The sequence below is a fragment of the Heloderma suspectum genome, chromosome 6 (assembly GCF_057233095.1).
Source record: "Heloderma suspectum isolate Gila_16-S chromosome 6, 16-S_ref, whole genome shotgun sequence".
Classification (NCBI taxonomy): Eukaryota; Metazoa; Chordata; class Lepidosauria; order Squamata; family Helodermatidae; genus Heloderma; species Heloderma suspectum.
Window position 1 is genome coordinate 29033113 of NC_139463.1, and position 18448 is coordinate 29051560.

Here is an 18448-nt window from a genome sequence, read left to right on the forward strand (position 1 = left end):
ACAAATTCATCCATTTAAGCCCAGGACTTTGAGTGCTTAGCTCTTAAACATCTGGGTTTCAGTCCCTATGTACTCAGCCATGAATCTGCTTAATTAGGGTTGTTGCCATCCCTTTTGTTCTGACAGGCTCATCATCTTTAACAGATATGTGGCAGGAAGGTCCATCATCTCCATGAAATTCAATAGCTGTACCTATTGAATTTGGCTGTGCAGATGGGTGATTTTTTTTTCAGTGTAATTTTGATGAGACCCTACAAATAGACCCTACGCTATTTGCGTTCCCCTTATTTTCTCTGTAGTCTACGTAATTGTTTACGTAGAATAGATGTGCAAAAATAAGGAATGCAAATGGTGGCGCCCATGGGCGCCGCCATTTGCGTACGCGCAGTATTTGTTTTTTGTTTTACTCAGCCGTGATAGGCTACGTAAAAATTTACGTAGCCTATCATGGTATTTTTAAAAAATCTAGCCGTGATAGGTTACGTAAATGTTTACATAGCCTATCACGTTTTTTGTGTGTGTGTGGTTTTTTTTACTGGAAATGATGGCGGTGGCAGCCGGTCGGAAGACCGGCCGCCGCCGCCGAACCGCCGCCAGAGCCGCCACAGCCAGGAGGATTCGCCCAAGGTAAGTCCCGTCCCGGGGGGGGAGGTGGAAGCCTGTTTCGCCACCGATATCGGGGGGGCGAATGTGCTGGCATTCGGCCTCCCCAAGATTCGTGGCAAAATTCTCTGACATCCCTACAGTTTTCTTACTTAGGCCTGCATTTATGCTGTCAGTCATTTTCAGAAGAATGGTCCACAACCAACACAGGGGGGTAAGCATGGCCATTGTTGGATACCCTCAAAGTGTAATGGCTCCTCTTGCACAAAGTTCCATGCACTTATTCATCTGAAACCTGGCCAGCTTCCTCCGCTCAGAAGGAGAAACTATTTCTACGAATTTGATCCAATTCTGCAGAGAAATAAAAACAGTTATCAGCTGTTCCCTTAAAAATATCAAAATATAAATGTGTGTAACACAAACAACACTGTGTCTAAAGGTGGATGGATGCCACTGTGTCTGTGCTCGATGGGCACTCTAGCTATCACCACTGCCATTCACCAAGGCAAGCCAGACTATGCGAGCCCCTGGAGGGCTCGCTGACTCTTCCGCTTGTGTCTGGGCCTGGTTCATGCACATTCTTCCTCCACCTGTACTCCTTTGTGGCTACCAGTTTAACACAAGGTGGGGGCTCTTGTTTTTCATAGGTCTACTGTTTTGCACAACAGTGGCTGTAAAGGGCCATTTCCAAAACAACAGACTTACGGAAAGCAGGAGCCACCATCTTGCATTAAAATGGCAGCTGCAAAGGAGGATGGGCAGAGGAAGGATGCGCATGAGCGGATGGGCCCTGTAAGTCCTTCTTCCCCTCCCATCCTGGCTACCTCTGCAGCAGTGGTGCTGGCAGGGCAGGAGGAGAACCTGCCCCTGCCAGCTGTCCAGCCCTCACATTCTCTGTCCTTGCAAGGGGAGGGAAGAGGCCTAACTGCCATGTTGGCAGCTCACAGCAAGGAGTGAGCTGATCACAGGTGCTGCCAAGCCCTGGAGTGCTTGGCGGCCAGGTCCATCAGCAGCCCACAGCTCAGTGAGCAGGGTCCAGGAGGCCAAATGCAGGGGAGTCCGCCAGCCCCCTGGACCCTGTTGGGCTCCCGGAAAAACCCTATGCACCCCCTTACATAACGTGGACATCCATAGTCCCCTCCTATACATGTCAATTTCAACCACATCTGACAATCCTTCTTCTCTTGCTCAGAGTATTGTAGTAGGAACTCCAGTGGGCCACACAGCATGGTAGAAGTGGCATTTGGGAGGTAGAAGTACATGTAGTAGGTGTGGTAGAAGTGGCATGTAGTAGGTGCTCCAGTGGGCCATAGCGTGGTAGAAGTGGCATCTTTCACTCAACTGGCAGCATGGCATCCACTCAAGTGGCAGCGTGGCATCAAAGTGGCATCTTTCACTCAAGTGGCAGCATGGCATCCACTCAAGTGGCAGTGTGGCATCAAAGTGGCAACTCAAGTGGCAGCATGGCATCCACTCAAGCGGCAGCGTGGCATCAAAGTGGCATCTTTCACTCAAGTGGCAGCATGGCATCCACTCAAGCAGCAGCGTGGCATCAAAGTGGCATCTTTCACTCAAGTGGCAGCATGGCATCCACTCAAGTGGCAGCATGGCATCAAAGTGGCATCTTTCACTCAAGTGGCAGCATGGCATCCACTCAAGCGGCAGTGTGGCATCAAAGTGGCATCTTTCACTCAAGTGGCAGCATGGTAGAAGTGGCATGTAGTAGGCGCTCCACTGGGCCACAGCGTGGTAGAAGTGGCATGCTTTCACTCAACTGCTATAGATGAAGATAGGAACCAGAAACAACAATCTACTGTGCCCAAGCACAGTGCGATAATTCTTAATTAGGTATTGCTACCCCAGAAGTGAGCGTTAAAGTGCCATTTTTGTTTGTTTAATTTAGAAGTGCATTTTTAAAACAGGTAATTCATAATGTTAAGATTGGTGCAGCTATTGTCCTTTATCTGACTTTTAACTAACAAAACATTTTTTTCCTTGTTTTCAGTAGCCAGTTCAGTTTCTGTTTTCAAGGGGAGCTGGTGGTCCAGTTCTCTTATCTGTATGCACATCCTGGATATTGACCAAACAAGAAGGTCAGACTTCTCTAAAGGTCAAGATGGCTTAATCTAATACCTGGGGTAGTAAGTGTTGTTGCATCATGACTTATAAAGCAATTAGGGAAGCCCAGAGGAGTCCATTTGTGCACTGTCCTTATTTATCAGGGACAGTTTTTTCTTTACTTCGCCTAGTTCCTAGGAAGCCACTGTTTCAAATGTTACTTTTGGGGGATGCTTTGGTGGCATTTTTCAGTGTGACTTCCCAGAGCTGCACTTCTTCAGGGTTCACCTCCTTCCTTACGATCACTAGAATTTAAATCTTGGAATGGGGAGATGGAGGATGAACCCTACCATACCATGCAGTGCATAGGCAGCCATTTGATAGAATACTGTTGTTACTTTGAACTCCCAATAAGCTATTGTATGAGAATGGTGTCTTGCTTGCTTGCTTGTTTCACTTTAATCAAAAGAACAAAAAAGTCTTTTTGCATTTAAACTGGTGGAAGATGGGCTATTCAAGAGCAAATTCTTCTTCTTTTTTAATCAGTTTAAGTGAAGAGTTAAATTTACAAGTTCATTCATGTGTTTTTAAAAAGAGATGGAAATAGTCAGTTTGTATAGTTCAGAGTTGCATATAACTAGGGATGGATGGACTCGCCTGAGTCTGCGCTCGGCAGGAGCTCAAGGAGCTGCCACTGCCGCTCACCCACATGAGCCTCTGGAGGGGTCAGCGAGTAGACCAGGTGTGCCCCGCAGCCAGCCGTTGCTCCATTTCCACAACATTAGATATACAAAAACCTAGAGTCCTCATCTTCTGTAAAGATGGAGGCTCGTATGGAAGACAGATGACTGCCAGGCACGAGCGGCAGGTAAGTCCCGGCCACTCACGTGGCTCAGTGGCCAGGGGCAGCAGCTCGCTGAGCCAGGTTCGAGGGGTAAGCGGGGGTAGAGTCCAATGGACTCCTGGACCAAATTGGGTGCCTGCAACATCCCTGCATATAAAACAGCATCCAGGTTTTATATCAGTGGGACATAGGTTGACTATACAAGATTGGCTATTTTCCTTAACTATACAAGTTCTCTACCTCACTTGTATATAGGAGAGCAGTTGATGGAATAGAACACTCAGCAAGGTATAATAGTAGGAGAGGGATCAGGCAGTATTTCTTGGTCTGGGCATTAGGGTGTGACAACTCCCTATTTTCACCTGTGAAATGTTGGAGGGTACATTTATTTGCTTTTAAATCTGACTTGATTTTCAAACTAGCGTCAGGGAGAGCAATGTTCCAGTTACTGACATTAAATGATATTGTATTAGATGAAGCACTGGAAAGGTATGAACATTGGTTAACAACTGAGTAAATGAAGATGGAAACATCCGTGCCCTCTTGGTCAAGTTGGTAATTTGCTTAAATAATTTGTGTTTCCATTAAGCTTAAAAAAAAGAAGTGTGTGTGTGTGGGGGGGATGAGGTTTAGGCCCTCATCCTTGATTTAATATAAGGTTAGTCTGGGGATGGTTGGAGTTAAGGATGAGAAGAAGATGTGGATATAGTTTGCTTTAGTTGGAGAAAATAGGGTGTGATGGGTAACTTTTTTTGTTCAATTTGCATAGTTTTTTAACAGTACATATAAAGCAGATGAGCAAAGGCAGAAATCTGCTTCAGATAACCTTTCAGTATAGAATACATTTAGGGGTGGACATGTACAGATCATAATGGCCAGTTCCTCCATGACCACATTCATCTGAAGGTGGTAAGAGAGCCTATGAGCTACCTCCAGCATTTTAATATTTTCTCCATTTAATCAAATTGCTCCCTCTACCCCTTCTTCTGCCTCAGCTTCAGTTTTCTAAGATTCTGTAATTGTCTGGAGACTTACAATCCCCTTGAGTATTCTTAACTTGTGTTCTGGAAATTGAATGATGCCAGTCCAGGAAAAAGAAAGGGATGGGATCATACTTAAATTTGTTTGTTTTCATTCACATATGCATGCATTTGTTTGAGCAATTTTATAGAGACCAAACATCATTCTTTGACTTCATTACCTAAATGACCCATTAGGTCGTCCTTTACTGAATGTAAGCTGTGATTGGTTCTTCTTCTCCGATGTTATTTGCAGAATCAATACAAAGATGGATAACCTTGTTCCTATTACGCAAAGGAGAGTGCTAATCCTTACTACCTCTACCTGGGTTGTGGGGTGCTTAACTGATTCATTCACATTATTATTTGGATAATGTTGTAAGCTGCTCTTTCCTAATTGCACATAATTGGAGCAAATTTATGATTATGCTAATTTACCTGCTGCCATGCTATATATGGAAGTGGAGTTAATCCAGTGCTGCCCCTACATTGCTTTCATAGCTCATTTTGTGATTTGGCAACACTTGACGGGAGCATTTCAATTCTGAGCATGCCTGATTTCAAGGGGCGGGGGATGATAAATGTAGAGTGTGTTATAGACCGTCATTCTGAAATTTAGTTCATGATCCAGGCATTAAACTTCCCAACAGCCTAATCATGGGGAGGGGGGTGTCTGAAATATTAGCCCATTATGAACAATTGCACAATAGCTACTCATGATAAAGCAGTTCAATACAAATTAATCTTTAGTGTATTTCTTTCTTTCCAAGTTAAAATAAAAATAAAAAATCAAAGCCTGTTTCTATTCAGATATGGAAATTCAGCAACCCCCCCCCCCCGTGTGTGTGTGTGTGTGTGTCCTGTGGAGACACTCTAGATATTCTCCAAAGGGAACTCAAACTGTTGAGAATAATAACATGAAAAGAAAGCATTAGTGCCTCATCCTTTAAAGATATGTATTTCAAGTTCTACTGCTTTGGAAGCACTGAACTTCTGTCGGCGGGGTGGGGGGGTGCACAGTGTGATATTAGAATCAGCTTTTGTAGGAGGCCACACCTTGAGGAAAGAGCTGCAATAAAAGCAGAACCTGTAGCAATACTAAACATGCAAATACAAAAGCGCATGATGTACCACGCTCTCTTACAAATCACCATCCTTACAAATCATCATCCGGCTGCATATCTCTCTGAGCTTTTGTCTTTATGTCCCTTCTGCTTAACATTCTTCTTTTGCTCTGATCATCGTTCTTTTTAAATACTGCACATTAACATAAACATTTTTCTTTCACCTAATCTCGCAAATTTGAGACTCGGCAAAACAATAGATCTCTCAAACCTAGAAAATATTGAGCTGTTTGGGGTGAAGGGTGAATATCATAAAATAAGCATACGTTGGTGCAGCCCCTGTCGTTCGTTTTTTTGTCCTTGGCAAAGCCACAAAGCAGGGCCTCTCCTGCAGATTGAAGGGACCTAGTTGCCTTGTAACAGGTGAGGCACTCCTGATATATACATAAATAAGATATACTGGTGGTGCTGTGTCAAATTCTCTCCTGGACTTTTGCAACCCCTTCACTTTTCTGCAAAAGAGGCAGTTGTTTTTTCTGCTTCCTTTGCAGAGATTGTGCAGATTTCAGAGAAATGCCTTAGCGTGCAGTGCCTAAGGGCTTACCTTACTGTAACAAGGTGGTCGAGGGGGGGGTGCTCTTTCTTTTTCAGCTTCTGCCCTGTTTTCCTGTGCTTTGCGGCCTCTATGGCTACTTGTGCATTCTGAAAAGCCCCCTAAAGGACTTATCCAGGACTTCCTCCCTCGGGTTTTTCCAGTACTGCTGCCTTCTGAGCGCCTGAAAGCTGAGTGAGGAGGAGGAGGAGGTGATGGCTGTGTTCTTTTAACAACACAAAACAAAAATGTGTCACTCAGCTTTTGCACATTCAGTAGGCAGCAGTACTGGAAAGTCCCAAGGGCGAAAGTCCTGGCTAAGTCCTCTAGGGGGCTTTTCAGAATGCACAAGCAGCCGTTGATTGAAAATAAAATGGTTGAAAATAAAATGGTTGAAAATAAATAGATGGGAAAATTCAGCATTTTCTATATACATGTATGTATGTATGTATGTATGTATATTCTACTGACATGCTAAATTTCTAGTGCAGGGAATTTTGTTTTCCATGGAGGAGCATTCCATCCTATACATTGAATTGGCACAGCCCAGACACAGGTTTACCTGAGAAGTCAGTCAGATACCTATTCACACAGCCTCTGTAATGGCCAAGTCAATTCTCCCCATAATGCCTCCATGGGCAGTATCCAACGGTGTCATTCCATTTGCAGAAATGATGTTGCTCTAGCAGAAACTAGGTTCTGAGCTATGCACAAGAGAAGAATACAGCTAAAGTTATGTTTGCACAAGTGGAGCTGCATTAGGGATGGTGGAAGATTCCACCATGAACCCCAATGAGTCTGGAGTCCATGGCGGAACAGATTGCGTACCTCCGCCTCCTCCCCAGAACTGTCTGGAGCCAGATCCTCCCCATAAATGGCTACATTTATGTTAATCTAAGAGCTTTACGGCCGCAAATGGTGTCCATTTCACCATTTGCATCTGGAGTCAGCTCTTCACCTAGCAATATGGCACAGCAATGGTGGCCGGCCGCATCACCAATGATACGGAGCCGGCTGCCAGCTCCACGGAATCGCTGTAGAGCAGAGCCAGCCGAAGAGGATTCCGGGGGGAGGGACGGATCGCCTCCCACCCTGGGTGGGCCGACACCATCGCAGGATGGACGGTGAGTGATCCACCCACCCCTAGGTTGCACAAGCAGTTTTGTGTTATGCCTGTGCAACACGTTGCACATAACTCTCCTGCAACCCATTTTGCAACTTGTTGTGCAACCCATTGTACAATGCATTGTGCAACATGTTGCACATTCTACTTGTGCAACTGGTTACGCAGCTGTTTGCACCCATTGTGCAACACATTGTGCAACTGGGTTCACAATCTTTCCACTGCACAAGCGGTTGCCCTTTAGGCTTGCACAACCAGTCATGCAAGTGTAATGAACAACTGCTTGCACAATGGAAAGATTCAACTGAGCTTTGCCAGCGGAATTTGGGTTTGCGGGATGTCATAGTTGGATATTGCCCCATTCCTCCAGCAAAATTAGTCCAATAGCTCCTGCCTTGCACTAGGGGTGGCAGAGAATTCCTCCACAGACTCCAATGAGGCCAGATTCTAAAGAATCCAGCCCCCCCGGTGTCCGTGGCAGAACGGACCACTCACCTCCGCCTCCCCGCAGTATCCGTCCGGGTCAGATCCCTCTTGACGTCGATCCTGCAGAGCCGGCCACCTGCTCCGCATCACTGTCAAAAGTCGATGCGGCCGGCAGCCGTTGCTGTGCCGTATCTCTGTATAAGTAAGTCTCTGGATGCAAATGGCATAGTGGGTGCCATTTGCAGCCGTAAAGCTGGGAGATTAGCCTAAATGCAGCCATAAATGGCTGCATTTAGGCTAATCTACCAGCTTTATGGATGCAAATGGCACTCAGTATGCCATTTGCATCCAGATACTTACTTATACAGAGATACGGCACAGCAATGGCTGCCGCCTGCCCGTATCAATGAAATTCACCAGGGAAGCGGAGCTGGCAGCCGGCTCTGCAGGATTGATGCAGAGCGGAGCTGGCCTGTATGGATTCTGGGGCGGGGGACGGATCACCTCCCCCCACTGGCGGATTTCCCTGCGGAACGAATCCACCCATCCCTACCTTGCACTCCAGGTCATGTGAAGACAAGATGGAAATAGCCCATAGGACATTTGCTATCAGAAAGGGGGTGGGGTGGGGGATAACATTGGTTTGACTTAAATGTCTTCCAGAGACAGTAAAATGACAGCCAGGGAAGAGCGGAAGGAAAATCTGAAGAAAAATAGACACAATAGCTATTAGGATGTTGGGAGCTTCACTACTGCCCGGATGACTTTTGGCTAAAGCCAGGTATCATATTGTTCTGTTCATCCATGCCATGTCCAGCAGGCTTGTAAGTCCGTATGCATTTATGCATAAATATAATGCAACAGAGCATTATTTCCACAAATCCCTGGCTTCGTGCTTTCCCCTCTACTCCCGTCCCACCGTGGCATCTTGCAGAGATGCGAGGAGCACAGAGTAAGTCTGCTTTTGCTTCTTCTGTCCCTAGCTAACCAATTTGACGGATAGTGCAGGGAAAAAAAGAGCTGGCATGGATTCTAATTGGCTGTGATTGTCTGTGGCTGCAGATTTGTTTATAAACTAGAATATCTACCAATTGCCAACCATCTGCACAGAACAGTGTGCTAATGAATGCCTGTAGCCCACAGATCCATAAGCTGATTACCTGCACATTACAAGCCCTTCTTCTACTGGTTCCCAGCTGAGGTTATCTGTCTGAGTTTGAGACATAGAAATAAATTGTGACTTTACTGCCACTTGCTAATTCCTATAGAGCTGAAAGACCTGCCTCTAAGAACGGATCCCGGGTTTTCTAATGCTTTGATGGAGACTGCTGAGTCTGCCTTTAATTTACCTGCCCTGCGATACCAATTAGCCCAATGAGGTTTAGTTTAAGCAGGGTTTTTTTTTGCCAGCTCTACACAGTGAAGCAATATATTACAGAGGATTCAGATGTTTACTGAATGGACTCAGATCCACAGCGTATTGCTCCTTACAAAAGAAGTATGAAATCGTTGGAGTCTCATGGTTCCTTTGTGTGCCAGGTCTGGTGGTGGAGGGAGGCACAGGGAGTTTCACATCACTACACTACTCCAGGAGGTCCTCTGTTGCTTTGTGACAGGGATGGGAAAACACGAAACTTAGGATCCAGCTTCTTTGGGCCTTGAAGGTCTTTGGGAAGGTGAAGATAAACAGAAGTCTGAAGAGGTAGTTGGGAAACACACACACACCCGCCCCAGACTTTATGATTCAGTGTTATTAGGAAGGAATTTAGGAAGGTGCCATATAGAGAGTCAAACCATTGGTCCGTCTAGCTCAAACTGTCTCCACTGACTGGCAACAGCTTTCCAAACTTTATTCCTCTTGCACTGAAAATCTCCTACTTCTCCTGGCATCGCCTTCCTTCTTGCAACAGGCCATTCATTATTTAATTTTTAAAATTTATTTATTGCATTTATATTCCACCTTTTTTCCTCCAAGTAACCCAAAGTGGTGTACATAATTCCCCTCCTCTCCATTGCATCCTCACAACAACCCTGTGAGGTAGGTAGGGCTGAGAGTCTGTGACTGGCCCAAAGTCACCTAGGGATGTACAAAAGTCACCTACCTTTTCACGAAATGTGATTCAAGGTGGGGGAGAGGCGCTTCATCCCTCTCCCCCGAAATTCTGGCCGGGGGGGAGGCAGTCCGTCCCTCCCCCCCCCCGAATCCTGGCCGGCCAGGTCCGCAAATGGCAGCAGCCATAGCTGCCGCCGTTTGTGTCCCTGCAGTCAGCCGTGATAGGCTACGTAAATGTTTACGTAGCCTATCACGGCTGAGTAAAAAAACAAACAAACGTGCGTACGCAAATGACGGTGCCCATGGGCACCGCCATTTGCGTTCCTTATTTTGGCACGTCTAGTCTATGTAAACATTTACGTAGACTACGGCGAAAATAACGGGAACGCAAATAGCATAGACGCTACGCTATTTGTGTTCCCCTTATTTTCGCCGGAGTCTACGTAAATGTTTACGTAGACTAGACGTGCCAAAATAAGGAATGCAAATGGCGGCACCCATGGGTGCCGCCATTTGTGTACGTGCATTGTTGTTGTTTTTTTACTCAGCCGTGATAGGCTACATAAACATTTACGTAGCCTATCACGGTATTTTTTAAAAATCTAGCCGTGATAGGCTACGTAAATCTTTATGTAGCCTATCACATTTTTGTGTGTGGGGGGGTTTTTTTTACTGGAAATGGCGGCGGTGGGAGCCGGTCGGAAGACCGGCCACCGCCGCCGCCGAACCGCTGCCGGAGCCGCCACCGCCAGGAAGATTCGCCCAAGGTAAGTCCCTTGGTAAGCTGGCATTCGGCCTCCCCGAGATTCGTGGTGAAATTCTCTGACATCCCTAAAGTCACCCAGTGAGCTCTATGGCTGAGTGAGTGGGGACTAGAACCCAGGTCTCAGAAGTCCCAGTCTAACACTGAAACCACTACACCACACTGGCTCTATTTTGTTGTGACCCAAGAAATCCTATCATTGCTGATGCCACCAGTACTTTGTTTATTACTAGGGATGGGTGAATGTGTCACTCAGGTTCTTCTTCTTGTCTTTTCACTTTTGAGTTTGTTCCATCTCATTTCCCCATTGGATTATGATTTTTTATTTATTTTTCTTCACATTAAAATGCTGTGTGGATTTTCATGGGCATGTTTTAATCCCTCCCCCCTAATATGAATGTGTGTACAGATTATTTTAAACTGTGTCTATTTTGTGTGTACTTGTAAAAAAAAAGCACATTTTTAAAGTGATTTTCCAATAAATTAAGCATTTTTGCCTCCATTGTTTCAAAATATGCATTTCGGTGTGCTTTTTTTTTTTTAAGGGTATACATTTTTGTGTGCATTTGTGCACATTTTATGTTTGCAAGCTGTATTGTGAACTTCCCCTTCATGGATCACTGCCTTGTTGTGGCGAAGGGGCTTGCATAACTCAGTGAAGCCATAAACTATGCCATGCAGGGCCACCCAAGATGGACAGGTCATGGCAGAGAGTTCTGACAAAATGTGGTCCACTGGAGAAGGAAATGGCAACCCACTCCAGTATTCTTGCCAAGAAAACCCCATGGAACTTATCACAAGGCTAAAATATATGACACCAGAAGATGAGCCCCGCAGGTCGGAAGGTGTCCAATATACTACTGGGGAAGAGCAGAGGGTACTTCCAAGTAGCGCCAGAAAGAGTGAAGCGGCTGGGCCAAAGCCGAAAGGACACTCAGCTGTGGATGTGTCTGGTGGTGAAAAGAAAATCTGATGCTGTAAAGAACAATATTGTTTAGGAACCTGGAATGTACGATCAATGAATCAAGGTAAGCTGGAGGTGGTCAAACATGAGATGGCAAGATTGAACATCGACATCTTGGGAATCAGCGAACTAAAATGGACAAACATGGGTGAATTTAATTCAGGTGACCATCATATCTACTACTGTGGGCAAGAATCCCTTAGAAGAAATGGAGTAGCACTCATAGTCAACAAAAGGGTGGGAAAAGCAGTACTGGGGAACAATATTAAAAATGATAGAATGATCTCAGTATAAATCCAAGGCAAACCATTCAACATCACAGTAATTCAAGTCTATGCCCCAACCACTGAGGCCGAAGAAGCTGAGGTTGATCGGTTCTATGAAGACCTACAACACCTTCTAGAACTAACACCAAAAAAAGATGTCCTCTTCATCATAGGGGATTGGAATGCTAAAGTAGGAAGTCAAGAAATCACCGGGATAACAGGCAAGCATGGCCTTGGTGTACAAAATGAAGCAGGACAAAGGCTAATAGAGTTTTGCCAAGAGAACACGCTGATCACAGCAAACACTCTTTTCCAACAGCACAAGAGGTGACTCTACATATGGACATCACTAGATGGTCAATATCGAAATCAGATTGATTATGTCCTTTGCAGCCAAAGATGGAGAAGCTCAATACAGTCAGTAAAAACAAGACCTGGAGCTGACTGTGGCTCAGATCATGAGCTGCTTCTTGCAAAATTTTGGCTTAAATTGAAGAACGTAGGGAAAACCACTAAACCATGCAGGAATGACCTAAATCATACCTGCATATCCCTTATGAATATACAGTGGAGGTGAGGATTAGATTTCAGGGATTAGACTTGATATACAGAGTGCCTAAGGAACTATGGACAGCAGTCCATAACATTGTTCAGGAGGCAGCAACTGAATCCATCCCAAAGAAAAAGAAATGCAAGAAAGCAAAGTGGCTGTCTGATGAGGCTTTACAAGTAGCTGAGGAAAGAAGGGAAGCGAAAAGCAAGGGAGAAAGGGGAAGATATATCCAACTGAATGCAGAGTTCCTGAGAATAACAAGGAGAGACAAGAAGGCATTTTTAAATGAACAATGCAAAGAAATTGAAGAAAACAACAGAATGGGAAAGACTAGAGATCTCTTCAAGAAAATCAGAGATCTCAAGGGAACGTTTTATGCAAAGATGGGCATGATAAAGGACAAAGAAGGCAGGGACCTAACAGGAGCAGATGAGATTAAGAAGAGGTGGAAAGAATACACAGAAGGACTATACAGGAAAGATCTTAATGTCCCTGATAGCCATGAGAGTGCGGTCACTGCACTTGAGCCGGACATCCTTGAGAGTGAAGTCAAGTGGGCCTTAGGAAGCATTAGTAACATCAAAGCTAGTGGAGATGACAGTATTCCAGCTGAGCTATTTAAAATCCTAAAAGATGATGCTGTTAAAGAGCTGCACTCAATATGCCAACAAATTTGGAACACTCAGCAGTGGCCACAAGACTAGAAAAGGTCAGTTTTAGGGATGTACGAAAGTCCTCTTACCTGGCTCAGCCAGGTTCTGCTGGGGAGGGAGGTGCTCCGTCCCTCCCCCCGGAATCCTGGCCAGCTGGCTCCACTCCACGGGGATTCCGCAGAGCCGCCAGCTGGCTCCACCAGCATCCAGACATCCGGCCGATGGCTAGCAGGGACGCAAATGGCGGTGGCCATAGCCGCCGCTGTTGGCATCCCTGTATTCAGCTGTGATAGGCTACATAAAGAATTACGTAGCCTATCACGTCTGGGTTAAAACAAAAAACATAAAACGTGCGTATGCAAATGGTGGCGGCTACGGCCGCCGCCATTTGCATTTCTTATTTTTGGCTGTCTTAGTCTACGTAAATATTTATGTCGATTAAGACGGCAAAAATAAGGGGGAATGCAAATAGCCTCCGCTATGCTATTTGCGTTCCCCTTATTTTTGCCGTCTTAGTCTACGTAAATATTTATGTAGACTTAGATGGCCAAAAATAAGGAACACAAATGGCGGAAGCCGTAGCCACCACCATTTGCGTACACGTTTTTTTTTTAAGCCAGACATGATAGGTTACATAAGTCTTTATGTAGCCTATCATGTCTTGTAAAAAAAAAAAAGCAACAAGACTACAAATGGCGGCGGCGGCAGCTGGTTGGAAGACCAGCTGCTGCAGCCACCGCAGCCGCCACCGCCGCCACCACCCAGAAGATCTGCCGCAGGTAAGTCTCATCCTGGAGGGGATCCACGGGGGGTGGGGGGCAGGCCGTTCCACCACATATTTCAGGGGGCCGAATGCACTGGCATTCGGCCTCACTGAGATCCGTGGCGGAATTCTCTGCCATCCCTAGTCAGTTTACCTTCCAATTCCAAAGAAGGGCAATGCCAAAGAGTGTTCAAACTACCATACAATTGCGCTTATTTCACATGCCAGCAAGGTTATCCTCAAAATCCTACAAGCTAGGCTTCAGTAGTATGTGAACCGAGAACTACCGGAAGTACAAGCTGGGTTTCGAAGAAGCAGAGGAACTAGAGATAAAATCGCCAACTTTCACTGGATCATGGAGAAAGCAAGAGAATTCCAGAAAAACGTCTCTTTCTGCTTCATTGACTATGCTAAAGACTTTGATTGTGTGGATCACAACAAACTGTGGCAAATTCTTAAAGAGATGGGGGTACCAGACCACCTTACCTGTCTCCTGAGAAACCTGTACGAGGGTCAAGAAGCAACAGTAAGAACCAGACATGGAACAACCGATTGGTTCAAAATTGGGAAAGGAGGACGACAAGGCTGCATATTGTCACCCTGCTTATTTAACTTATATGCAGAGTACATCATGAGAAACGCCGGGCTGGATGAATCACAGGTTGGAATTAAGATTGCCCGGAGAATTATCAACAACCTCAGATACGCAGATGATACCACCCTAATGGCAGAAAGCGAAGAGGATCTAAAGAGCCTCTTGTTGAGGATGAAAGTGGAGAGTGCAAAAGCTGGTTTGAAACTCAACTATGGATGGCGGAGAATTTCTCCACGAATCTTCGGGAGGCCGAATGCCAACGCATTCGGCCCCCCGAAATTGGTGGGGAAATTCTCCGCCGGCCCCCCGCCCCCCCCGGGATGGGACTTACCGTAGCCAAATGTCCCTCTCGGCAGCGGGTCCCGGCGGCGGTTCGGTGGCGTTTTGTTGGAGGCGGGGGCGGCGGCCAGTCTCCTGACTGGCTGCCGCCACCGCCATTCCAAAAAAAAAAGTAAATTAAAACACACACACACACCTGTGATAGGCTATGTAACGATTTACGTAGCCTATCACGGCTAGATTTCCAAAGTCAGCCGTGATAGGCTACGTAAATCGTCATGTAGCCTGTCACAGGTGACTTTGAAAAAAAAGCGCGTACGCAAATGGCGGCGGCCCATGGGCGCCGCCATTTGCGTTCCTTATTTTGGCACGTCTAGTCTACGTAAACATTTACGTAGACTACGGTGAAAATAAGGGAATGCTATTTGCGTTGCCCTTATTTTCGCCATAGTCTACGTAAATCTTTACGTAGACTAGACGTGTCAAAATAAGGAACGAAAATGGCAGTCCCCATGGGAGCCGCCATTTGCGTACGCGCTTTTTTTTTTTCAAAGTCACCCGTGATAGGCTACATGACGATTTACATAGCCTATCACGGCTGACTTTGGAAATCTAGTCGTGATAGGCTATGTAAATCGTTACGTAGCCTATCATGGGTGTGTGTGTGTGTTACTTTTTTTTCGCGGCCGCGTAGATGGGGAGCTCCTACCCGGCCTGAATTTTGCCGGTGAGGGATGGGGCTCCTCCCCCCCGGCCTGAATTTCGGCCGGGCAAGGCGGGGTGCCTCCCCCCCTCGCCTGAACTTCGGGGGGAGAACCGAAGCACCTCCCCCCCACCACGAAGCAAGCTTCGAAAACAGGTAAGGGACTTTTGTCCATCCCTAAACTCAACATTAAAAAAAAAAAGATCATGGCATCTGGCCCCATCACTTCCTGGCATATGGAAGGGGAAGAAATGGAAGCAGTGACAGATTTTATTTTCTTGGGCTCCAGGATCACTGTAGACAGTGACTGTAGCCATGAAATTAAAAGATGCTTGCTTGGGAGGAAAGCTATGGCCAACCTGGACAGCATAGTAAGAAGCAGAGACATAACCTTGCTGACAAAGGTCCGTCTAATCAAAGCTATGGTTTTCCCAGTAGTAATGTATGGCTGTGAGAGCTGGAGTATATGAAAGGCTGAGCGCCGAAGAAATGATGCTTTCGAACTGTGGTGCTGGAAAAGACTCTTATGAGTCCCCTGGTCTTCAAGGCGGTCAAATCACTCAGTCAATCCTAAAGGAAATCAACCCTGAGTGCTCATTGGAAGGACAGATACTGAAGCTGAAGCTCAAATATTTTGGCCACCTAATGTGAAGAGAAAACTCTCTGGAAAAGACCCTGATGCTGGGAAAGACTGAAGGCAAAAGGAGAAGGGGACGGCAGAGGATGAGATGGCTAGATAGCATCACTGATGCAATGAATATGGACTTGAGCACGCTCCGGGAGAGAGCGCAGGACAGGAAGGCCTGGCGTGCTATGGTCACGAGGAGTCGGACACGACTGAACAACTGAACAACAACAATTGTGAACTTAAGAAATGTACAGTTTTTGATGGCAAACAGTGGTCTGGTTTGTGTTTCAGCTTGGGAAGTATGAATTTGCTAGTTTTGCACTGAAATGCAAACTGCACAAATTTCTTACTGATCTGGACCCTCTAATACTGCATAGATCAAGCTTTCCCAGCCTGAATGTACACATACTCAAATACGTACATTTTTAATTAGCTCTTTTTTTCATTTAAAAAAAGAAATTCAGCAAAATGGTGGTCTCTTGCAGACAGGGCTGGGGTGACTGCAGGTGACTCTCCAAGCTCATGGGGGCTTGAGCGTGGGTCCAAGGGTGGGCAAGGGTGGATTCACACATCCCTAGTTACAGTTTACAATTTAACTGTGTAGGGGGTGTTAATGGAGAAAATGGTATGGAATGGATTTATGAGTATGACTGAATACATTCAAAACTTACATTCATCGGAAATTGGCTGATCCTTCCATCCCTTTGCTATACCAGCATATTTGTACTTCTTCACATAGAACATAGTTAAACTATGGAATTTGCTACCACAAGACATAGTGATGGCCACCAATTTGGATGGCAGGGTGTGAATTCCTGGAGGAGAAGACTATCAATGGCTACTAGTCCTGATGTCTATATGCTACCTTCAGTATCAGAGGCAGTATGCTAGGCGCTCCAGTTGCTGGGGAACATGGGCAGGAGTGTGCTGCTGCACTCATGTCCTGTTTGTGGGTTCCTGGTCAACAGCTGGTTGGCCACCGTGTAAACAGAATGCTGGTCTAGATGGACTCTTTGTCTGACCCACTGTGGCTCTTCTTATGTTCTTAAATAAAATATTGCAAAGATACTTTACAACTTCAATGTTCTCTCATTCAAATAAAACCAAACCTCAATATTGCTGCCGTTGAAATGTCTCACTGCTCTGGAGAGACTGAAGTACAATGATAAGATTTGTTTTTGTCCCATGATGTGGATAAATTACTTACAGCAGTTTTAGGGAGAAATACATTCTGTTTACATTGTAATGTAAACTTATTTAATTTAGCATTTTCAAACCAATATGTGAACCAAAACGCAGTTATCCTTCAAAATGCATATATTGGTGAAAATAATATCAAATTGTATTATATTAGGAAAATGCTTGGAAAATTGTGTATATTAGGTAAAATTGCACACAGAAATGCATGCATCAGGAGAAATGCAAACAAAAATGTGTACACATCTCCATGCAAGCTTAAAAAAAAAATTCTCAGTGTATATTTCTGTTTCCTTTCTCCTTTGTGTGTTATATTGTATAAATTCCTGTTGATGTGTGTATGTGTGAGTACACATATAAATATATTTTTAGATATATTACTTAAATAGTTTGTTTTTCCTTTTTCCTTTTTATCCTTCTCATAAATTTCTTTTTCTTCTTTTTTTAAAAAAATATCATTAATATTAGCATTACTATCATTATTATGGGATTATGATTATGATTATTTCTTGTTGGTTAAACTTTGGTAATATATGGTTAATGGAAGTGGATTGTTTGCTCCTGTTTATTTGCTATAAGACTGAGGTTATAACATTGAAAGACAAGGCTCACCGTTTATGGAGCAGCAGATTGAAGAATGAATAATACCTGCAATGTCTGGAAGAGTGCTGTATAGATATAATTTGCAATTGGACTTATATTTGGATATTTGGTTTGCTTTCATTGAAGCTTAGATATAATTTTCTTTTCTTTTTCTCCTTCTTTTGCTTTCCTCCTTTTTTTTTCTTTTCTTCCCCAGAATACTGTAATGTTCGAAACTGAAGATTTTGACTCTGTTGTTGGTACTGTTTATTTCACTTATAAAAATAAAATAAATATAGATCCCCCCCCCAAATTCTCAATGTTCAGGGTGAATTGAACTTAAGATGGGGGGGGGAGAAAGATCAGGGTGAACTAAACTTAACATTGGGGAAAAAAATGAAAGTTTGAGACAAACTAAAAGGAAGGCTAGAAAAATGAGAAACTGAAATTGACAGATTTGTCCAGCCCTGCCCCATTGCTATTTCGCCAGCAATGGGTATTTAGGGATATGCAAACCCATCCCTGGCTGGGTTCTCTGAGCACCCCCCCCCCACCCCTGCCCTCATGCTCCAGTCCCTAGACTGCACTCAGGCCCCTCCTGCGCTCAATAAAAAGCCCATACTTTTTATTGAAAAATAAAATGGTGATCGCAAAAATGTGCATATTTGTGCATGCATGGAAATGCACATTTTTGTGAATGCTCATATCTGCATATACGCA

At 44.9% G+C, this 18448-nt stretch overlaps 1 protein-coding gene across 1 annotated transcript in view; it reads left to right on the forward strand.

Annotated features, from left to right (window-relative positions):
- UNC5D (unc-5 netrin receptor D) overlaps positions 1-18448 on the forward strand; it is a 721393-nt gene that overhangs the window by 517653 nt on the left and 185292 nt on the right. The window lies entirely within an intron of this gene.